The 24654-nt window shown below is 40.5% G+C and overlaps 1 long non-coding RNA gene across 1 annotated transcript in view; it reads left to right on the forward strand.

Moving 5' to 3' along the window:
* The first annotated feature begins 865 nt into the window (after positions 1–865).
* The window catches only part of LOC121069902, a 60929-nt gene continuing 37140 nt past the window's right edge, over positions 866–24654 (forward strand). Inside the window, exon 1 of the long non-coding RNA XR_005819744.1 lies at positions 866–1046. This is a non-coding gene — a long non-coding RNA (uncharacterized LOC121069902). The remainder of the gene's footprint in view (positions 1047–24654) is intronic.

Here is a 24654-nt window from a genome sequence, read left to right on the forward strand (position 1 = left end):
TACTATGAGAGCACATCTGATTTATAGCCCTCAAGTAGGAAATGATTATAATGGTAGTAAATTCTTTCATGTAAGTTATCACAAGAGATGAGCAGCTTGTGCAAAAAAGACACATATCAAGAAATGGGAGAAGTCCTCCAATGTCCAGCCAGTTATCAAACGTTAGGAAACATTTCTTTAAGATGTCAAGAAAGGGTTAGGAAAGCTGTCTGGGGAGTGCTGTGTTCGGCATGCACCCACAGGGAGAAAGTATGGAAAGGTCTTATTCCCCAGAAGTTTACACTAAATGTGAGCTATGTCAAAATCAAATGAACAAAAATTTTTCCCCTGGAGCTTGTACTTTACATCTTAGCCATTTCAGAGGAAAAACTCGTGGCTGAAGCTGCCAAACCCACTGACTTTATTGCCACACATTAAGGCATTTTAAGAGCTCTGTTTAGTTCAGAGCACAGTGAAGTGGAAAAACCCACAGAGAACTTTCACTTTATTTATTTATTTGTTTTCCACTGGCATGTGGCAGAGCACTCTCTGCCTGGGAGGCTTGTCTGCTGTATTACTCTCATCGCATTTTCATCCTTCAATAACTGTGATACCAGGGAAGGGAGGACACAACATTTTACTTGGGTCAAAGCTAGCAGTTACCTGAAGGAAGAAGCTGTGAAGCCTGCCATCAGGACACAGGTGGGGGCCATGGGCCTAGAGCCCAGGCAGGAGAGGGAACAGAGGTGGTGCAACTGTGGAAGCAAGCTCATCTATAGAGTGAGCAACCCTTATCACAATGATGGTAAATGGTGTTCACCTGCCAGAAAGCATATGGCTGTGGGAGTCAGTGATCTTAGGGACCCCATCTTCAAGGAGAGTGGCTGAAGACCTTGTGTTCTTGGGGCTGGGGGGACTGCATCTGCACCTCTCTTACTTAGGGGATGCAAGAGGTTGTTTTCATTTTGCTCACACTGTGGTTTGAGGAATTGTGCATGTCTTCTAGGAGGTGGCTGCAGTCTGGTGAGTAGGGTGTTGTAGCCTCTGCCCACCTTGAGAAGCAGAAGGTAAAGCATCACAAAAACGCTGCTTTTAATGTTAGTGTGTGAGGTGAGGGTGTTAGCTGAGGCAGGGGCAGTGACTTTTCAGTATCCTCCTCCTTCAAGAGGTGCAAGATGGCCTAGCTTTTAATGTTCTAACTATACTTAAAATATATTTCCTTTCAATTCTTATTTATTTATTTTTAACTGTGAGCGCTGTCAGTGCTTGTTATCCTTCACAGATGTTAAAATGCACTGGATTTTGTCACAAGTGTTGTCCTTGAGTTTTTCACAGAGAGAGAGATCTCATGGTCTGGCTGCTGAGAGAAGTTACTGTTGCCTATATGATCTGTGGAAATCTATTTGATAACTAGAGGTTGTTCTGTACGTGCAGGCTTACAAGCTGCCTGCTCTTCAGAGATACCATAGTCAGCTTTGGAAGAGAGGTAAGGAACTGAGGGGCTGGGGGAAGAGAGGAAAAGGATTTAGTTCACATAGACTGGGGAGACTTAGCCTTCAGGTGAATGTTCAGTAATATACTTCGAATTTTGTGTTTCTATCCCACAAGATTGAAAATCCAGGTGCTCTGCCTCCTCTGTAGACGCATAACTGTACAAGAGCATAAAAGGACAAGTAGCAAACTCAAAAATAGCATCATATGCTCTAAAGGTATTGAGGTTTTCAGTAACTTTGTGGGCTTGGAGAACTGTTGATCTGTGGTCAACCTTGAAATGTGGTGTTTCTTCTCACGTGACTGAAAACTTATGTCACACCAAATTCCTGGTGTTTATTGTCTTTGGCCTCCAGTGTATTCTCCTGGCTCAAAAGCAGAGATACCCAGGATGGAATAGTGCCATTTCTGACAAAAATGGTAACTACCAACTTGTATTGTAAATGCCAAGTGTGTGTGTGTGGAGGGAGTCCAGAGGCTGTCCCTTGTTAAATAAGGGCCAGTTTCAGCTGGCTCCAAAGGGACCTGACACTGGCCAGAGCCAAGTCACAAGCGATGTCAGTTGCACCTCTGTGAGATAATAGTAAATAATAGTATTTTGTTGTTGTTGTTCTGGCAGTTTTGCTATAATGCTGTACACTGCAAATCTGAATACAGTGTTGATATGGAGTGTGTTTCGCATCTTCTGTGGTCTGTGATGTTAATTTTCTATGAACCTGCATTCAACCTGTGATTAGGCTTGTTTAAATATAACAAAACTAGGCTAAAATCGAGGGAAATAAATGTCCTAAAGTAAACAATCTCTCTGCTTGTTGTTACCTTGCTGTGTTTGAGGAGTCCTGAAACCAAACTTGTCTCTTAGCCTTGCTATCCATTTTAAAACATAAACTTAAAACTACCTGGGGGGCAATCCAGATAACTCTTAGGGTTGTGCATCTAGGGGCTGTGGGATGGTTTGTTTTAAAGCATGTTCATACTTTAAAGTTCATGCTCATATCACCTCTTATAGTGTTGCTAGGCTTCAGTCCTATCTGCCTTCATATGTCTTCACAAAATATCTTGGGTTGGAAGAAACGCTTAAGGACCATCTAGTTCCAACCTCTCTTTCGTGGGCAAGGATAACAAGTCTGTGGTTGCACTGTCCCCTGAAGAACTCCACTCATCACTGGTCTCCACCTGGACGTTGAGCCATTGACTGCAACTATCCTTTGGGGGCCTTGTCCCACCTTGAGGTGGTGATGCTTTCCCAGCAGTCAGAAAAGTCTGGGAGCTGCTTAAGAAGGCTAAGCTAGAACTGGCACCTGGTCACCAGAGGAAGATTAACAAGATGTGGGACCTTTCCTGAGCTTTCAACTCCACCAGAGCTGGCTCAGATAAGCTAGATGGTGCACACCCATGGGTGTGCATGGTCCCACTACCTATGTGAGTTTGCAGAGTTATCTGGGCTCAGATAGAGACTCCTCCTCATGGTAGTTGATGAAGGTGTCTTTTATCTAATGCTGAGAATGGTTTCATTTCTAAAAGCTCAGCTGTGGGTTCTCCAGAATACTTTTATTAGATAATGGTCGTGTTTTATGGTTTAATTTGACTGATTTGGATCAATATCTAACAGGGCTTCCTCTGGTTTCTGCTTGTAAGTACAGCTGTGACCCAGTCTGTAGACTGCCCTCTCCATTTTGAGCTGTTCACTTTACAGTGTCAGCAAGTGAATTTGTATGGTGTCAGGTCAAAAAAAAAAAAAAGCTTTTTAAAATGTACAGGCATGATTACTTCTTGGTAAATGTGTGACACCTCATGAAAGACACTTTATATTTCACAAAAGCTATGGCAGATCTCTTTTTAAGTAGTTTTGTCTTGCTCAGCAAATAGTTTAATGATTTTTATTCTTCTTAAGCCAACATTGTGAACAGCTAGTTTTTAATTAAAAAAAAAAAAAAAGGCATTGCCACACTTTGCCATGAAGACCGTTCTACCTTGATCGAAGTTCCTTAAAGCTTCTTTCTGCTTTTAGTCCCTTTTGGGGTAAGACTGTAGAACTAGATTTTCTTGTGTAAATAAAGCTGGTTTTGTATCTGACTTCCTACTGGGGAGGTATTTTGGAGTGATCTTTGTGCTGAAGGCATCATGCAGCTGCTGTGAAACACAGAAATATAATGTTGGCGAATTCTTATCGCACTGCCTGAGGTAAATAAGCGTATTTTTGTTCTTAAATATAAAGACATTAATGAATAATAAATTGGACAGTCTTACCTCTATTAGTGGTTCTACAAGGAGTCTGCCAAGGGGTGTCATGAACTGATTCCTTTTAAACACTTGTATGACCAGAAATCATGTGAACATCAGCCACGTGAGCCTAGTGTTCTGTTCATCCCACAGTGCCAGTCCTACTGCACAAAGGAGACCCTAGAGTGGTCACTTTCTGCTTTTGCTGCAAGACAATGTTGAGGCCTTTGTTATCACCAAGGGAAACTCGACTACATGAAGTTGCATGAAGTCTTTCTGTCTGTCATTCCTGCTTCCAAACAGCTTAACCAGTGCAGCAGTTAGGCCTTCTTGTCTTCCATGCCAGATTTTTTTTTTCCCCACTAATTACTATTGCTAAGCAGTTAGAAATTTAATTTCCTTTTCAGCAGAGAATGGTACCTCCCTCTCTGCTTCCCCTCCTCAGGAAGTAGTAGAGAGAAATGAGGTCAACTCTAAGCTTTCTTTTCTCCAGACTATGCAGCCCAAGTGTCCTCAGCCTCTCCTTACAGGACATGTCTTCTAGCCCTTTTACTAGCTTTGTTGCCCTCCTCTGGATGCTTTCAAGTATCTTAACGTTCTTTTCATACTGTGAAGCCCCGAACTGTGCGTAATATTCAACAGTTAAAATGATGAAGTTTGTGAACTAGTTTTTCCTTTTTTTTTATAAACAGTCTGTAGAGGAGGGCATATGAAATCATAACAATTTTAATGAAAATCCGTATCCGTCTACGTGGAGAAGTGTGCTGTCTCCTGATTTAAGGAGTAAAGCATACTTCAAAATCAAAGTAAAGTCATAGTGGACCAAAAATGATGTAAATCATTTTATATTTTATTTTGTATCCATTTCTATTACTGCTCTGAATAATAATTTCCTCTTTTTAATCTTTATGTTGTTAGTTCCTACTTGTTTACCATTGTTTATCATTTAAAACTTTTTTTTGTGAGGTTTGTTCCTTTAACTATGAAGTAGTCAGTTTTATGTAATTATGAAGTTCTGTGTTTCCTTAGAAAACTAGGATGCAGATTTCCCAGGAGCAATTAGCAAATAATTGAAGTCTTGAGGAAAAGAAAAAAACAATGAGGCATTAGCCAACAGAGTTACAGGTCTATGTAGATTATATTAGGTAGATTTGATCTGATTTGTTGTTAAGTGCTTCAAATAAGGGATGATCTTGGCTTGACTCTGTGCTTCTGTGTTGAGGTTTGGACAAAGAGATGCAAGAAGAATTGGGCTCAATGAGTTCTGCTCTGCATTTTCACACAGTACTATAGACCCATCTGCTTCAAAGCTTGTAATCCTTGTCTTATTCCAAGTTGTTCACTCCTTTGTCCTTCCTTTTTCCTTCCATTTAAGGTAATCAGTATTCACATCACTGGTTGATATCTCTTGTGCCTCTACTGGAGGCAGAATGGCAGATTTGTGCCAGCCTTGTCCTTCTTTGTCCTTGCTTGTGTGTCTGTAACACCACAAAATAAAGCTGAAGAGAACCTTTTGTTCCCTTTCCTCTGTCTTGGATGGGGAAAAAGGTTCTGTTTTCATTAATCTTTCCAGAACATCTGACTTCTAGGAAACTTTGCTGTGGGGTCTTCTGGGAATGTTTTTGGTTTAGATGCTTTGTGCTGTTTTTCCTGAGTAGTCTCACCTCTGAGATCATCCTACACATCTCAAATGTGCATACCTCCCACAGTTTTTTTTTTTTTTTTGGAAGTATTTGTAAAGAGAGAAGTGTAAGAAGGCTGGATGCATACAGCCTCTGAGCTGCACTGTCCGTATATATAGGAACAAACTATTGATCTCATACAGAACTTATTATGATTTCTCTACTTGTTCCTGTCCCCACTTCCTGCCCCTTTATGTGTGGAAATGAAGTATACTTGATTTAAACTTTTTACATATTGTATTATGCCATCTACTTTGTAGTGCCTAATTTATGTAGAAGCAAGTACAGTGTAGATCAATACTACAAGATTCAAACTTTTCTGGAGAGTATTCATTGACTGCCTTCTAACCTAATTATCTGCAACTATCCAGTCTTCTTTATTTAAAGAAGGGAAACGAGAGCTTGTAATCCCATTTGGAGATGGATAGGGAATATCTGTCCATGCTTTCCAACTGGCTGCATGTTACATCTTTAACCACCACACAGTCAAAGCACTGCACATCTGTGGTAAATAAAAGACAGTTAAAGCTAAGAGGTCTTTGTGCGTTATTATGTATGTGTCTACCAGTTGTTTGCGTTAGTGAGAAGTTTAGATAGGGTTCAGTAGCCATTTCTGTTTTAGTGGAGTTTATTGCTCCCATCATGAAAAAAGGGAGTGTCCTTAGCTTTAGTGTTCAGGTAAGAATGTTGCTGGCTTTCTGATGCAGCTGTGAAAGCTTGTACCTGATGCTCTATGAAGTTGTCACTGTCCCTTACGTGCTAAGGAGACCAGCTTAATTCAAAGGGTTTTCTAATACCTTAGGTAAACATTTATTTCAACCTCCTATCATAAATGGTTTCTGTATCCTAACAATCTGAGAGGGAAAAACAACTCATTTTGTTTTCACCCTGTATTGCTAATCACATTGGTGAAAGGCAAAATGGCTCCAGGTCACGTGCAAAGTTGTAGGACTTCTGGTATGCTGTAAGCAGAGCAGAGGGAAATCTGCTCCAGGGACCTGATGAAATGAATGTTGATCCACTGTTAGCTTTGATCTCTAGCTGGAGACGATGCCTTATTTGTTACAAATATTCTTTTTCACCTCCTTTACAACTCATTTCCTGAAAATATGGGTATTACTTCTCAACTGAACATAATTCAATTATGGTCACTTTAGAAAGTGTTTGCTTGCTGGCTGAGCTTTGGTAACCAGCTGTGTGGTTGTTCTGTCTTTGCCATGATTGCAATGTAAAATATTGTTAGCCCTAATGACATCATTGTTTTCTTGAGATGAATGTAGACTGTACTCATAAGAGGAAGAAAATTATAGATATCTATATGTGTACTGAGGACTTCCTGTATATGACATAATTGACAGGCTATGCAGATCTGGATGGAAGGAAAGACCTGCTGAACTGCAGATGTAAAAACTCTGCTGAGGATGGATACTTGTGGGATACGAAGTGACTGAATAGGGTTCTAGTCACTGTCCCTGCTGGGGGATTGCATTTGCTGCAAGATCCTCATTAGGATCAGGCTCTAAAAACTTTAATAAGGACATGAACATTATTCTTGTATTATCTTTATCATCACCCAAGGAGAAAAGCTACTGTGTGGTCTGAATAATTAAAAAGTTCTCTTAAACATTGACTTTTTGCTTGTTTGTCTGATTTACTGAACAGGAGAGTGAAGAGAATGAATAGTATGTTCCTTCTATTTACTTAGCAGCAGTCTGTACATCTTATTGCTGTGCAGGGAGTTTGTTCTTGTATACCCTGCAGGGTAGGTCTTTCAAGAGTTGGATGCATTGGATTTATTAATCACAGGCACAGTCAGTGATTGTCTTCTGTAACTAAGTAAATCTAAAATAAATATTTATAAAGATGAGAACTTTTCTGGAATCTGAAATTGCAGTAGAAATAGCTGGGATACTATTCTGCATATACCTTTCCACTTTTTGATCACAGAAAACTTAAACCATTCTTTACTCCACCTCACTCACTTTCCTTGATCTCTGCTTTCATCATGGACCTGAATAATTGAAATGTGCGCTGCAGCACTATACAAGGAATAAAGCTAATCAAATACCAGTGACTGAATGCAGTTCTTGGTGACCTCTGTATATTTAGTGCCTACTGGCGCATTACCCAGGCCCTGTTAACAGTAGTAAGAGGGTTTCGCTCGTGTGGCTGTTACTTTTCTTTTGAGATTGCCATGCTTGTCTTACTTCTAAAAGACCATCATGTCCATCGTGTGCCTCATGGAGGATGTGATCTTGGAAAAACTGTTGAAGCTGTGTGCAATTAAGAACTAGCAGAATAACTGAATAAACTGAAAGAACACCTTCCTTTTCCCAACCTCCCCCCCAATCAAAAAAAAAAAGAAAAAACTAACAAATTGTAGTGTTGCAACAAAATGTCAAATGTGTAATATCTGCTCTTGAAAGTAGACCTTAATTTCTTGAGGGGCTGCAAGAGAGAGAATTTTGGTAGAAAATCTGCACACATGCCCAACAACTATGGCAGCACCTACGATATGCTGATGGAATGTTGCACATCTAATGCTCCAATACCTTATTTGTGGACATCCGTGTTCAAAGGTTTCCATGCAGTTAAAGGGACGTAGGGCATATAACAGAGCTTGCTTCCTATACCTTCCTGGCTAAGAATTGAAATGCCAATAAGATACGGAAATAACTTTCTTTATTAAAAAGCTGGTGAGTAATGACAGAGGATGATTGTAATGTAGTTAGGGCTGCTTCAGTGTTCCCAAAGGCATCACTAGGGACTCCCATGTAGTTTTATCAGATGAAAATATATTTTAGTCAATAGAATTAAGGTTTTGTTAGGGAATGCCTTAGTGTGGTGGTTTTAATCAGGTGGGCAACCAAGCTCCACCACAACCACTCTCTCACTCCCCCTCCTCAAAGGCAAAGGGGGAGAAAATATGATGAAAAGGGCTCAAGGGCTGAGACAAGGACAGGGTGATCACTCAACAATTATCACAGGCAAAACAAACTCAGTGTAGGAAGATTAGAGGAATTTGATGACTATTATTACAAGCTGGAGATGTGAGAAATTAAAAAGAAACTAAAAACACCTTCCCCTCTGATCCACCACTGACTGGTGCAGGGGAATGAGGGCTGCTGTCAGTATATAGTCCTTTGTCTCTGCCACTTCTTCATGGTCACTCTCTGCCCCTGCTCCAACATGGGATCCCTCATACAGGATATAGTCCTTCCGGAACTGATCCTGTGGCGGCATCCCACAGGTAGCAGCTCTTCAGGAACTGCTCCCACATGGCTCTGTACCACGGGGTCCATCCCCCAGGAGCAAACTGCTCCAGCACGGGTCCCCCATGGGCGGCAGCTCCCCCCAGACCCCCTGCTCCTGCGTGGGCTCCTCTCCACGGGCTGCAGCTCCAGCCCGGGGCCTGCTCCTGCGGGGGCTCTCCATGGGCCGCAGCCTCCTCCAGGCCACATCCACCTGCTCCACCGGGGGCTCCTCCACGGGCTGCAGCGTGGAGATCTGCTCCATGTGGGACCCATGGGCTGCAGGGGGACAGCCTGCTCCACCAGGGGCCTCTCCACAGGCCGCAGGGGAACTGCTGCTGCATGCCTGGAGCACCTCCTGCCCTCCTGCTGCACTGGCCTTGGGGGCTGCAGGGCTGGTTCTCCTCATTCTCCCAGCTGCTATTGTGGAGCGTTTTTTTTTTTCCCTTTCTTAAATCTGTTCCCACAGAGGTGCAAACAACATGGCTTACTGACTTGGCTCTGGGCAGTGGCAGGTCCATGTGAAGCCAGCTGAAACTGGCCCTTATCTAACATGGGGCAGCTTCTGGATTCTTCTCACAGATGCTACCCCCGACTACCAAAACCTTGCCACATAAACCCACCATACTTTGTTGAGACAACAGCAAGACCTGAAATGAGAAATTCTTGCATTTGAAAGAGGAGAGCTTTTCCAGGTACCTTGCAGAGTATTACTTTGAGGGCAGTGCAATCCACAGGACGGCAGTGAAACATGCCATGCCCCTGGGCTGCAACATTCAGCAAAGAAAAGAAGGGAAGATAAATCTCACCTTGGTAGTTCCCTTATTCCCCAGCAGTTAGTGTTCAGTTTGCTTTGGTACTGTCTGGTATACGAAGCAGAAACATGAAAATGGTATTCTTAGAAGAAAAACAAAACAAACTATTGTATGAGTAGCAAGGCTTAAAAAAAATCTACATGAAAAGGAAAAAAGACATCATCCAGGTTCTCAGCAGAAATATCTGATATGTACTTTAATTCACAGTACTTTATCTTACTGTTACTTTGTCCTGTCATGAAGACCTCTCAGTTTCTCTAATACAATAATACTAAGAGTGAAAGCAGAAAGGGCAAAGAGAAATATGAGGAACAAGTTACCAAATAATATTAAGCTTTCTTAAATGTATTAGGAACAAGAACTTCACAGGAGATTTTTTTACATTATTTGAGTTACAGCTGGGTGGGTAGGTGCAGAAGGGGCTTGGGGGTTGCTCTCAGTACCCATCGAATTGAAGGTCTAGTGGATTGCCTTGAAGAAAGGAAACTTTCAGATTTTTTTCTTCACTGTCTTCAGTTCTCCCCTGAATACCTTCTTTACTGTTATTTCAATTTCAGCAGTATAGATTAAGAGTCTAATTACCAGCAATAATGGCCAATTTAAAGAGTGTGGTGGAGCTATGAGCTTTGGAAAAGGCAGCATAGAGACAGTCTTCTGTTGCAACCGCACAGAGTTTCAGTATAGTTGCATTTTGGAAGATCTAGTTTCAACAACAGTCTTTCCACTTGATTATAAAAAGGATTCTAGGTTCTTACCAAAATCCAGTACGGCCATTCTGAATCCATCCAGAAGGAAGCAGTGATGCTTGCAATGGCACTGGCACATCACGAGGGTAGTCATTCTTGGTAATCAGAGAGACTGGGATCTACGTATCCTTCAGGATGTCAAAATTTGACTGGATAATTTTGAGCTGCCTTCCCTAACTGGACCTGTTTTCTGCAGAAGATTGGACTAGATGACCTCCTGAAGTCCCTTCCAACCAAGGTGTGACTGTATGATGTTATTGTGTTGCCCTTTTATTTGCCTTGTGCTGGGGGGGGGAGGGAGGGGGGGGTGTGGAGTTTGCAGTATTTTGAAGGCTGTGCCTGGTGTTGTTCAGAGGGTTCCACCACAGTAATGTTCAGTAACAGCTGATTTCAAGGTAGGATCTTCTATTTGTGATGGCCTGAGATGATCAGGAGACCGCAGTCTTTTGAAGGAAATTCATTTAATAAAAACTTGAAAAACAAACTAACCAACCAAACAAACAAAAAAACAAACCACAATAACCACCCTAGGGATGATACCAAGGACAGGGTAAATGGGAGTAAAGGTATAAGTAGAATGCAGTCTCCAGAGCAGGATGAATTTAGCAGTATGTTTCTGGTATTTGTATGGAGTTGAGATGTGCAGCAGTTATGTCTGAGTAGGAGGTGGATAAGCAGGCTGGTGAATGTTCTACTGTATCTCAATATGTTGTGATAGTCAAAATAAAGAGGAATTTTAGGCATTTCAGATAGCTTGTTTCTCATTTTCCAAATTCTAATATTTGCGTAAAGTAAAGTCATGGCTGATTTGAAGAAGAAATTGAGATCTGGTATCTCAGGGCCAAACTCTAATCATATAATCACAGAACACTTGAGGTTGAAATGGTCCTCTGGGTATTTTTTCAGTTCTATACCCCTGCTCAAAGCAGGGTATGCTAGAGACTGATACATACATGATGTGAAAACAGAACAGTTTTGGAAGTGAATTATGCAATGTGGCTTGTCCTGAATATTAGGAGACAAGATTTAATGCTCTAAGAAATCTTGTCAGCCTTTGATCTTACATCACTAATTTTGCAGGTAGAAAAGCTAAAGTTCCCCTCTCATGAGTCTAATTTTAATGGTGGTTAGTGCGCAGCTCAAGTTTTTCTTTAACATTGCTCTCAGGCACATACATCCGTGGAGCTAATGCCTTGTTCTGAGTCCAAGATTAACTTGCTGTGCGTTGTATGGCATCCTCTCCCGGTCACTGGCGATATGAATAGGCCAAACAGAATTTGTCTCCAACCTGAAACACTCTTTACAAAGTGGTATAGAAAACCGTGCAGGAATATTTCTATTACTACAAATGCAATGTGGAAAACTTGTGCCCAGTATGACATGACTGCAAAAAATATGATTGACAGTCTTTAATTCTTATGTTTAAGTTTGGCTGTAACCGGCCACTTGCTGTGGTAGGTCAGAAGCATCCCGGTATCCTAAAAGAAAGCAGCCTTCCTTTAGACCCTACTAGCGCTCTGGAAGGAGCGTAATCTATCATGAGCTCTACCAGGCTCAAAGATTTCTGTCTTGAATGAGGAGCTGGTAGTTGATATGGGACTCGCTACCTTGAATTTATCTTCTTCCTTCTTCCCTTTAGGTAAATAAATTTCAGCATGACCATTATAATGCAAAGCAAATGAGTTTCCTTATTTCTCTGCCAGAACTAGGAAGGTAGGAAATTGTAATACAAACTGGCTGTCATGTCTCAAACCCTGTGCACAATGAATCTATTACCAGCCTTGGTGTCCAACGTGCATCTTGCCAGCAGGTGCAGAATTACACTCTTTTAGAGATTAAAAATACTGCAAACTCATTCTTCTCCGTGTAGTTTGGAGTTCATAAACCATTGCTCCATTTGCATGCAGCTGTTGTGTGCCTTATGTTCTAAGACTGTCTTCTGCCCTACTGTTTCCTGTTTCTTTGATTTGCTTGTTCTTTCCACCCTCACTCCAGTTATGTTCCATTTTGACCTTCAGAATTTTTCTCCAAAAATATACAGCTATCTACCCACCCCTGTCATTAAACTCCTGTTTTACCTTAAGGCAGATACTCATATGCATATGTAATGCATGCCAGGGCAGTGATTCCTACATAGTTTATACTCACAGCTCAACAGCATTATAGAGCTCTATTTTACAGGATGCCGACAGTTTTATGAGTTCACTTTAGTTTGTATTCCAAAGCAGTTGCTTAAACTGTGAATTTGCCTTGTTTGCTTACAAATAAGCAATTTATTGTTTAAATGAACCCTCTCTGGCACTTTTTACTACTCCCTCGGTATGTGGTGTTTAATGTCTGTCACACGGGTTCTTGCTGTCAGAAATAACATAAGAAAGGCACCTCTCCCTTAAAAAGAAAGAGGCCAAGATGCTATTTTCCACAGCATATTACAGCCCCAACCTTGAAGACACACATCTACTTACATAAGTGATCTGATTTCAGTGAGACTATGTATAGGAAACACCTATGTGTTTGTGAGGTGCAGCCTGTATCTTTGCAAACAGTGTCATTTTGTTCAGCTCCAGCTGCTGATGCTACAGGTATTATGAGCTGTCCTGAAACCTATACAGACTTTCTGTCAACACTCTTCACTGGATACGCTTCTACTTGTGCCTTCACCATCTTCAAGAGTTACAGGGTTTTCCAAGGGGTGGATATCTAAACTGTTGACAAAATCCTAACTCTAAATACTTTAAATTTATTGGACCGCATTTCTGTGGTATACTAAGGTATCAAAGGTCAATCCAGGTTTGAATCAGATGCTTTCTTAGCTACATTGAACAAAAGAATTCCCCAAGTTCCTTCAGTATTACTACACTTACTACTGTGGAAGGTATAACCCCTCATGAGTAAGAATAACATAATCAGATCCTTGGTGTTTCTTCTGAAAATAGTAAAAGAACATAAACGATTTTGCATGTTCAATCATTCTGAATTAACAGTTCCTGCAAAAATAAGCATTAGGAGTATTAAAATTAAGCAGATCATACAACACGTTGTGGGTTATCCTAAGGCCAGCTAATTGCCCAACAGGACAGATAGTCAATTCTGCTACTTGCATAGAATATATTCTCCACAAATCTTTTAGAGATTAAACTTGTGAAAAGCTAGATGTTTAGGGGTCTTCTAAAGCATAACGTACTTCAAGACATCTTGTTTTCCTAGAAATGGAGAATAAAATTTTAGATGCATGGATATGTTTGCCTTCTATAACATCCTAGAAAGGATGAAAAAAATCAGGACCTTCTGAAAGAGTGCTTTACCTGTATCAGGTATATTAAACTTGGTATAGGTGTTAGATGGGTACTGTGCTTGTTTTACTATCTGCTCCATATTTCTAGATCATTATTAAGGATTGAGATGAGGGAAAGGGCCCTTGAAAAGATCACCATGGAGTAAAAATCAGGTCATGCTGATCTGAGCCAAGGCTCTCAGAACTCTGTCAAAAATGCCCATTGCTGACCTTTGATAAACTTACTGCTTTGAAAATGGTAAAATGTTAATTTGGTATTACTACATTAGGTCAAATACAAAATTGCCTTTTTACACTTCTTACTTGCTCTGAATTGGATTCTACCTTTCAGCTAGTGTAAGCTTGGCATAAGCTTTGAATTAGTGGTTAGCTAGTTACTGTTACACTTGTGTTGATTATGTTGGATATAAATCAAATGCATACCTGGAAATGCATCTATTGGATATTAACAATTACAAAGAGTTTGGAAATGGAAAGGCTAAAATTGCCTCTTGGCAATATCAGTCCTTTTTTTTTTTTTTTAAATCAAGTGAACAGGTGATGGAATGACTCAGATGGGTGCAGGCCAGGTCCTGGAGTAGTTACTAAATGCTCACTTTTGAAGTCCTTGAATTATTCCCATACTGTCAAGGGAGTGCCTCAAGGTGGATGAAGCAGATTTGCTCTGTAAAATCTTCAGAGCACTAAGCTCCCAGAACATGATGAGCTGCAAGTTTGTGGACGTAGAATAAACATGCACAGTTACCTGTGCACTCTTAAATTACATGTTGCACTGGACAAGCCAGGAGATCTTGTCCGGCCTTCCTCAGCACCTCCACAGCTTAACACTATTCTGTGCACTTTATTCTGTGTTTTCTCAGTTGTACTGCCATGGTTGTTTGTGGCACTCGTATGAAAAACTAGACCCAGAGAATGAATTTCAGTGCAGCGGGGTGAGCAAAGCATGTGGGTGAGTGGTGGTGGTGGTGGTTTTTCTTTGTTTTTATATTGACCCAGCTTTGAGTGACTTAAGCAGAGCCCCTACAAAATGCGCAAGTGTTGTTGGACACCTGAGCTTTGCCAGGTGAGAGAATGAGAAACTGGGGGGTCCTAAACATTTTTTGACCAACTAGAAACTGAAGATGACATGCGCTTTCTCAGCTATGAACACTGATTGTTTAAATGCATTTTGTCTCTAAAGCATTAAGGAGTATTATTAGCTTTAAGCAGGTGAAAATCAAGTATATCTTAACAACAATAAACAATAGGAAGGTGATGCACACTAGAGACTGTGTACAGAAAGTGTAGTAGTGGATCTTTTAATTTCCCTCTGTCCCTCTCATTATCAGAAGGTAATAGCAGCTCATACAGTGTTATTTAAAAAAAAAAAAAAAAGGAAAATTTGAAGGTAAACTAAGTAACATGGAGCTACCATAATAACTAAAAGAAAATACTTTTAAAATTTCTTACTACTGTTAAAAGTTCAGCTTTGACTTGAGGGTAGAGAGGTAGTTTTGGAAGCCTGTTTAGCTTGATTTATTTGTGAATCAAGAGCTCAGATACAGAGGCGTATTTGTCATTTAATTCTTGCTGCAGGGCTTTCCAAATACCCAGGGACTTTAATGAACCTGGAGGGGGGAGACTTCTTTACTTATGAATATGCTTTAAATTAAAAAGACCAACTGGCGGCAGAATTTTGAACGCTGGGTGCACAACAGGGGGAAAAAGCAAATGGTAGAGCACTGCTTCTATCCACAATTGAGGAATTTTTTTATCCTTGGAAAGGTGTGCCCTTATGGAGACTGGGAAGAGAGAATGTTTTTAACCATGCTGCTCTTTGTCCTTTTTCCTGAATGCCAGAGTTAAATGTCTGCTTTATTGTTTCTGCATTTTGATTCATGCTGAGTATTGGAGACAGAGCACCTTAGGCAGTGTGCACTTGGCTGCTGATGCAATGACTAGCAGAAGGAACTATGGAAAAAGTTGAAAAATAAAATTCAGCTCTGTAAATTTCTACCATATAGTCATTTTTTTTCCTTCTTTATAGGGTAAAACTGAACTTTTAATGGTCAAAAGTAGCAATTTAAAAAGCAGTCCAGGGTAAAACAAAAAGCCTAATCCTATCAAAGACAGAAGGGCAGCGTCCTGTTGTGCAGGTGGGCAAAACCAGTCAGGCCTTCTTTGGTAGCAATGAACATAGAAGCTACTTCTCTCTAAAGGCTGAAAGCATTCATGTTTCCTCTCTCTGGGAGAAGAGTCCTAACTCTTCTTCCCCTACTCTTTTTGGAGCTGATATTTAAAGCATTCAGGTGGTGCAGCAGAGGCCTCTGGTCCGTGGTGTACCTCACTGCAGCCTTTGACATGGGACTGACCCATCAGTAGCAGCTGGTAGTATTTGCAAGCAGCAAGCCCTGTGCCTCTGCCACACAGTGGAGCTTTTTTGCTTTTTGGACACTGACTTCTGCCTAGGGTCGATGTGGGCTGGGGTTCTCATGTGAGCTCTGTGAATGTACTCCCATCTTCTCCTGTCTCCTGAGCAAATGCCCACATCTCTCTCGACACGGGAATTCTCCTCGCTCCCAGAGGGCAAAGGGTCTTTCTGTTCTTGAAGGGGTAGAAATGAAGCAGGCAAAGATTTAATTTCTGCCTTTATCATCTGGCTGATAATAGGTGCCTTTGTTTGTATTTTGTCCACAAGTATCTCCAAACAATTGATTGGCAAAGGGGTTGATAAATCTTCCTTTGTTCATCTGGTTCTCATCGCTGATCTTAGAAAGCTGTTTTGGTTCCTAACATTACATTTACACGTGTCCTCAAAGCAAGCTGAATGAGGTATCAACAAAAAGGTGTGAAAATAATTTTCATTGTAAAGTAGGTAACGTTCTGCCTTAATCCTTGTACAGGAACATAGGCAAGTGTCTTGAACTTGTGTCTTGAATTGTTGGTTAGAAATATCTCCAAGCAGAGCCAGTTTGCAACCTGTCTGCTTGTGTGCACCTTCTAGCCTGGTCAAGCCTTCATCAGATTGATTGCTGAGTGCTACTGCAGAGGTACTACGTTGTTACTGCAGTGTGTACTTGCTTTACATGGTCTTCCATATGCCAGGCTCCACAATATGAAAAGGATGTTAAGGTACTTGAAAGCATCCAAAGGAGGGCAACAAAGCTGGTAAAAAGGCTAGAAGGCATGTCCTGTGAGAAGAGCATGAAGCAAGTCCCCAGTGAAATTGTTTTTTCTTTTCCGTGTAGGAAACAGTATTACAAAGATGGTATTGATTAAGATTGGACCTGGGATGAACCACAGGATAGCTACTGTATATGCCATGAAAATATAGATTGTTGTAACTCCCAAATTACAAAGTAATCATCTGAAAATTTCCTGCATTACTTCTATAAGCAGACCACTCAGAAAATGCATACAAACGACTTCATGTGTAAATACTTCAGTAATCCCTATGGAGGGAGAATAGAAAGCTCATAGCAAAATGGTAAATGGGCTTCTCTGAATTCTGGAGGGAAGGAAGGAAAAAAAAAAAAAGGAATGAGGGAGTTCTTCCCAAAAGAATTTCGAGCGTATTTAGCATTGCTCTTAATTCAGATGTGAACTTCAGGACCTCCATATCACAGACATTCCCCATTGGGTTTCTAGTACACTGCTGCATGAGCCAGAATAGCTGGATAGATAGCTTTCCAACAGCTCTGTTAACATGAATCATTAATGCCTTCACAGTAACAGATTCTTGGACAGTGATGTCTTTCCATATGGAAGTTACATCCTCAGATCCTGCAGAGCACCAGGGGTACTGATCAATCTAGACTTCATTTGATGGCTGTTTCAGTGTGTGTGTGCTACTCTCCAGGTTTATAGAATCACTGCAGAATGGTTTAGGGATGCTGATGTGCCTGACAGCCTGCTACCTCCTTTCCCTTTGCTGTTTTGTCCCATGCATTAGCACAATATTTAGTTTTAGTTTATAGTTCTTAATTAACCCAGAGCAAATTTGCTACTTTGCATCCTGTAAATGCACAGTTATATTGACACAGATGGGCATATAAACAAGGACTTGGGCTTTTCAAAAGGCAGAGGAGCTAATGCTGAAATTTGCAAAATTTGTAAGAGTCACATGTATAGCCTGCCTGTCTTTTAGGAGGTTTTAATGCTTTTTTGAGTGTAGCTACATGGTTTTGCTTTAGATCCTGAGGTTCCTATGTGGTTTGACTGGCAAAATGTCAAGCCAAAGTCCTTTTACCTCAGTATGGACAAATTTAGGACTCTATGCTGGAAGCTTTACTGTCCGTGGATGTGCATTGGCATTTTTTTCCCCCCAAACTCCATACCCACCTGGTTTTCCTTCCATGATAAGTCCTCTGATTAACTATTTTAATTAACTCTGGTTTCCATGGTAAGGCAGCGCAAGTGCTAGGGTTATGTAATATATGAGAAACATTGAATCATTGCAGGCTGCCCCAGAGGCACAGTGCAGTATCCCTTTGAATCTGTGGATATCTAGATAGAAACTGGGTCTCAGTCAGGAACCAGGAATGTGCAAAAGGCAGCAGCAGCTTCCTAAACTGTCACTCAGCTGCAGTTGATCATGTGCTGGGTCCTGCACTTTGGCCACAACAACCCCATGCAGTGCTACAGGCTTGGGGCAGAGTGGCTGGAAAGCTGTGCAGAGGAAAAGGATCTGGGGGTGCTGGTCAATGCTCGCCTGAACATGAGCCGGCAGTGTGCCCAGATGGCCAAGAAGGCCAACGGCATCCTGGCTTGTGTCAGGAATAGTGCAGCCAGCAGGACCGGGGAGGTGATCGTCCCCCTGTACTCTGTTCTGGTGAGGCCGCACCTCGAGCGCTGTGTTCAGCTTTGGGCCCCTCACTACAAGAAGGACATCGAGGCCCTGAAGCGTGCCCAGAGAAGGGCTACGAAGCTGGTGGAGGGCCTGGAGCACAAGTCCTGTGAGGAGCGGCTGAAGGAGCTGGGGTTGTTTAGTCTGGAGAAGAGGAGGCTCAGGGGAGACCTCATTGCACTCTACAAATACGTGGTTTAGTGGGTGACATTGGTGGTAGGGTGATGGTTGGACCAGATGATCTTGGAGGTCTTTTCCAACTTTAATGATTCTATGATTCTAAGTGCATTTGTGTGTGTGTGTATGGATAGATATTTATGTAGGCATCTCTCTTTGTAGATAAGTATGCCCACAGAAAATGAACAGTAGCGCCAGTTTTGTCACAGGCATTTTTCAGTCTTGCTGTGTTAATGCTATGAAGATGCAGGATGCATACAAATAGAACTTTGAACCCAAGTTTAAATGAAAATTCCAGATAAAGGTTCATGTCATCAGTAAGAATGTTTAGACAAACTACGCAGCCAAGAGAAGGCCTGTATGACATGTCACCAACTATCTGAGAAAGGACTGATAGCACATCATGGTCTTGAAGTTAATCTAGGAGCTTAAATAAGCATAGAAATGAAGAGCAGAGGAGACAGCTGTGAAGGAATGAAGAGATGTTGTTAAATGGCAAAGTATTGCAAAAAGCCTAGGTGTTGAAGTACCACAGCTAACGTTTTTCTAGCTAATGCATACTTGAAGGAACCAGGTTGGGGATAGTGATCTCATAGGCTATAAAAAGTCCCTGGGCAGGGAATTTCTAAAGAACAAAATACCTAGGAAACATTGTTTCATGTTTTCTTTATTTTTTTTTTTTTCCTAAAGGTCAATTTATCTGCAACTTGATTCTTCATGGTATGAGTGAAAGAAATAGTAATAAGTGGTGTGCTCTACTTGGCTTATTCTGATGTGTTGAGGAGCAGTGCAGAAAGTTCTCTGACCTGTGATACTTGCTACTGATGCTGCATGTACTATTTATTCATTGGTTGCAGGTAGCTGAAGGCATATCTCTACTTTAATGCTGTTAATTCACTTGTAGTTGCACAACATAATGAAAAGGGAAGACCATGTGGCACGTTAATTTGTGTGATGAAGTGAGCTTCTTTGGGTTGCAGGTGGAAGGCACTGAAGGTAATCGCAGATCTTGCCAAGAGTAAAATAAATAAAAATAAATATGGGAATACCATCTGTCTCTGTTCTTTGAACTCCCCAGGGTATTGATATGAAAGGTCAGTGACTCATGTGAAGCTCTTGTCTAGAGCAACAGCATACTCTTAAAGAGTCATGAGTGTTAATAAAAGGAGCGCTGAATTTCAGGACAACTGAAATCAACTCTGGCCTTACTACTGTCCTGCTGAGTATCTAGACACCTCAATCACCCCATGATTCAGTTATCTCAACAAGAAAACTGGCAGAGGTGACCTCTTTCTACAAAGCTTTTGAACATCTGTTCAAAGAAAAGCATTTCCTCTATGTTGTGTTGCATGCAGCCAGCAGTGAAGCTGTGCCTTTAAATGAATCTGAGGCACGAACTCCTGGGTTACTCCTGTGGCATAAAATGTACAAAAGAGACTCTCATCATTCAAATGGGAATGCTGTAGAGACTACTGAGAGGGCAAGCATGGTATCCTGCATGATGTTCCTGCAGACCATTAGCAGACAAGTCCAACTGAGGAAAAAATTAGGGTTAATTGCTACAGATAAAAAGATTAAAACAGATTAAAACACAATTTGTCTCCGCTGAGTGGAAGGGAGTCTAGAGGATTATTGCAGACATTTCCAATAGTGTTTGGCAATATCACCATTTGCATCATTTCATAAGGCTTCCTCCCTTATGTAACTCTAGCGCAATCCTCCACCTGTGATAGTTGTTATTGGTGAGTTTATTTCACTGAGTCTTGCACCTAGGACAGTAATGCTGGACACAGGTAATGACTAGGATATTGAACACTGTCAGTGTTCGAGAGATGTTTGGAAAGTGCCCTCAACTATATGCTTTTAACTTTTGGCTTGCTGACTTCATTAAACGTATAGCAGTTCAGTAGACTTCAGTAGGAACTGTGCATGTGTATATCCTTGGAATAAATTTGTCTCTCAGTCTATCAGAATCCATTCCATCTTCTGCCCTCTCTTCAAACCATAGTAAATAAATGCAATAGGGACAGTATATATAATACTGTCATACAAAGGCATAGATTCAATTTTCTTCTTTGTGCTCCCTTGCTGAAGTATGGGCTTCAGAAAGAAATTAGAATTGATTTCTTTAAATGTCTTTGTCAAGAAAAATATGGGTCTTGCATACAGAGGTTTTGGGTTTTCTTTTTCTGTAGTTCCCTGTGCCATCACAAACTAGCAATGAAATTTCTTCTAAATAACTTGGATGTTAAAGGAACTTCAGCAGGATCCATATTAAGAAGGTATAATTTTTCCCAGTGTTGTCATTCTAACTTCACCTAAAGCACAAGGCTGCTCCCTTAGGCCTGCTGAAAGCAAGTATTGCTATAGTTTTGACGGTTATAGAGAAAAGGATTTAAAGAAAAAAGGACGGAGTTGTCTTTCAGCTTAATCTTCTAGAAATATTCCTAAATTTTATTAAAGCCTCCTCACCTGTAAAGTTTGCTTTACAGTAGGCCACTTCTGGCAGTGGTCATCCATCTATGATAATAAAAAAAGTACAAATTGCCTGCCTCCAAATTTTAAATAAGGATGAATGACAACTCCCCCTTCCATTATGACTTTTTTAAGGTGAGAAGACAATATACAGAGTTTGACACCAAGGTCCTCCAAACACTGCCTGCTACATGTACCCCCTGTTGACTTGCTGCTTTCTTGCTTGCATGTCATAGTTCTTGCTGTATATATATGCTTAAATAACTTAAAGATGCTGTCCATTTTCCCTGTCAGCTAAACTGGTCAGTAACCTCTGCATGAGCATCACTGATGGTACATTTACCATGTCCTGATCCTGGATCTGTGTCAGACTACATCAGCTGAAAGCATTCAGCAAATGAAGGTGTTCCTAGGGCTTCTGTTAGGTCATTGCATCACCCACCTTGTTGAAAGTCTGTACTTCAACACATGCTAAGCAGCAGAACAGGAGTTTTTCTGAACAGTTTTACATAATGAACAGACACTGACTTAATTTCTTAATACTAAAGTTGTGTTGTAGACCTGTGATGAATGGGAAACCTCTGACATAATAAGCCTCACCAACTGCTGTGGAGCTTCATTACGAGAACATCTATGTGAGAACCTCCCACAGGGAGGAGTAGTGGGATGCTGTGGTCTACAAGTTAATTTCTTCCAAGTATCAAGTAAGTGGAGCTGACAAGTTGAAGGCTGCAGATCAGCTATCAGGACTCTTGCAGAAGAGGAATGTTTGGCCCCTGTTCCTTAATTCTGAAGGAAAACCACAGGACGTTGTTGGTGGATTTTTGTTGGTGGGATTACCATTAATAACTATTTTTGTCCCTTATGTCAGTCTTTGGTGCTTACCAAAAAGAAAGTAGCATTCCTCTAGCGTGTCTCAAGGCTAAATTTGGTCAATCTGCAGCGTATAGCAATGTCAAGTTAGAAATGTCTGGAAAGAACCAGGGCTTGCAGGAGCTATGGGTTCTGTACAGCAATGGAAGATGAAATTTTTGTTTCACATCCCATTGGCCTATGCCCATCTGTTTCTTACCACATCACCTTTCTTAATGATATGTTTATTCTGGAGTTTCTCTAACTTCTAGACCTACTTCGACATCAGATGTGAAAGATTTTTCATTTACGAGAGCAGCAAGATCCTAAAGTGGGAACTGCCTCACAGGAAAAGCCCATCAGTCAGCCCCTGCTCCTCTGAGTCTGAGGACTGCTAATTTAAATGCATCAGCAACTGCTAATTGCTGTAGTACAGAAGGAGGAGGAGAAAGCTGGTCTCCAGAGCACTGTTGTAAGATAAATAATTATGCTAATATTGGTGCGTGAAATAGGTAGATGCCAAATCTACATTAGGACTTACTTGCTCTGCAGGTGTTAAGAGAGTGGTGCTTTTTCAGTATGTTTTTGCCTGTGATTCAGCATTAACTGGCATTAATGTCACTTCTTTTTTTTCTTAACTAGGCATATATAATTACTTGGAAAGTGGTGCTTATAAAATGCCTTCTGGAGCTTACCATTTTCTAAGAAAAAAATTATATTGCTGATTGTTGGGTCATGGTCACAGCTCACCTCTATCATTATTAATAATTTAATGAGCAAATAAGGTTAAGTCCATTAACAGCTTGTAAGTTTTAAATGAGCCTGGACTGATTTTTGTGCAAAATTGTCCTCAAGAGCTAGTTAACTACAGCAGAAGTTGCTAGTTGATCAAAAGCTTTAGAAATGATACCACTTACTTGAGATTTTCAGTATTAGGTAAAGAATCAAGGTTTTGTTAGAATAAAGGTGATGCACCATTGCCTTAACATAAATAAATAAAATAAAACTAGGATGATATTCTAGAGCTGTTTGGGAAAATGTTTTTTTTGTTTTTTTTTTCCCATCATGGACAAGAATCTCATGAATCTTTAAGAAGAGCAAATGTTGCTGGAAGTTGGCTTTGTGAACTTTCCATGAAAATATTTGGGTTACACGAAAAGCTATTTTTGATGAAAAGCTTTTGATCTAAGTCTACTTTATACAGATTTAGAAGCTTAATTTTTCTCTACTGCATTTTACAATCTTGACTTACGTTGTTTCTGAACTGTCTGGATATCACATGATAAATAGTTTTCATTGCTGTATGCAAGCATAGTCCAGAAAGATTTGCTTTGTCTCTAGGTTGGTTTTAGAAATGTTCCTGACTGAGTTGTCCTATAATCTTAGATTGATATGGTGGTTTTACATAATCAAATGTTGTTTTGCTGAGTAAGTTGGGGTGAGAATGAAAACATGCAATAAGTTGTAGATTTGCTGTTTTTTTTTTTTTTTTTTTTTTTTTTCTGTGTCACTATACTGTGCTTGAACAAGTCCTGGAGCTCAGACTGTTGGGTTTGGCAAATTGCGTCTCAAACAGCAGTTCAGTAAAATCTTCCCAGGCCTACCTGGGTCGTCAAAATGAGCCCTGGCAACTTGGGAAAACTCTGCTTAATAAACTGGATAATGTCATCTTCACTGGAGAAATATGGCAACATATTTAGATACCTTTCCATATCAAAGAGATGGACTTTAAAATCTCCTTTACTTATTACTGTTCCTCCTTTAGAAAACACTGCTTGAGATTTGTAAATTTATTTCTAAATTCTCTGTATTTTGAAGTGGCAGATTCTCAGCAATGCCTCTCTGTGTTGTTGAATGAGCCATGTGGCCTGGGGAGACTTTTGTGCTTGGGGTTAAATCCCATGTTTACTCGATTCATAACTGCTAGAGGGTTTCCTTTAATCTACACCTGACTCCAGTTCTTAGGTGTGCACACACCTCTACATATTCTTCAACAGATATGGATTGTTCCTAAGATAACATATAAAAGATTTAAGTATGAAGTAAAATTAATTTCTGTTGTGTTTTGAAATTTGTTTTTCTTGCTAATTAGCACACCCATGGACAAACTCAAATAGGACTTTAAGGAAAACCAGAGAAACCATCAAAAGTTTAACCACTAGAGAAGCTGCATTATGCCAACTAACAAGAGTTTTGCTTCCCTCCTCCCTATTCCCTATCCAATTAACTGTGCTTGTGAATAAAGGTTTTAGAAACGGACTTTAAATGAAACATATCTTGGCGAAAAGTAAGCCCATTTACTATACATGAAATGTTACCTATTTGGAAATCTGGATATGTATTCTTTGAAAGCGTAGCCATTACACATTCAACAGAACGTTAGTTACCTAGCTGTAATATTATAACACACGGATGCTGTCTCTTTACACTGCCTGCCTGCTTCACAAGAGTTGTTTTAAGGCAGCATAGAGAACCAATTGATGTGAAAATATTTTGGAGTCTTTGATGCTCAGGTGGCACACAGAAAACTACCCTAAATCTGTCATCAAGACAGGACCTTCTTTCTATTTTCTTTATTTTTATTATTTTCTTTTTATTTATATAATTTTCTTTATTTTTCTATTTTCTATTATTTATTTATTTATTTATTTATTTTGTTAAAAGCTAACTGTAACTCTCCCCTCATCTACCCAGACAGTCATCCCATCATAGAAAGCTATCAGATTGGTTAAGCATGACTTCCCCTTGGTGAATCCATGCTGACTACTCCTGATCACCTTTTTATCCTCCACATTCCTGGAGATGACCTCCAGGAGGAGCTGCTCCATCACCTTTCCAGGCTT

Source organism: Cygnus olor, chromosome 4 (assembly GCF_009769625.2).
Source record: "Cygnus olor isolate bCygOlo1 chromosome 4, bCygOlo1.pri.v2, whole genome shotgun sequence".
NCBI classification, from domain to species: domain Eukaryota; kingdom Metazoa; phylum Chordata; class Aves; order Anseriformes; family Anatidae; genus Cygnus; species Cygnus olor.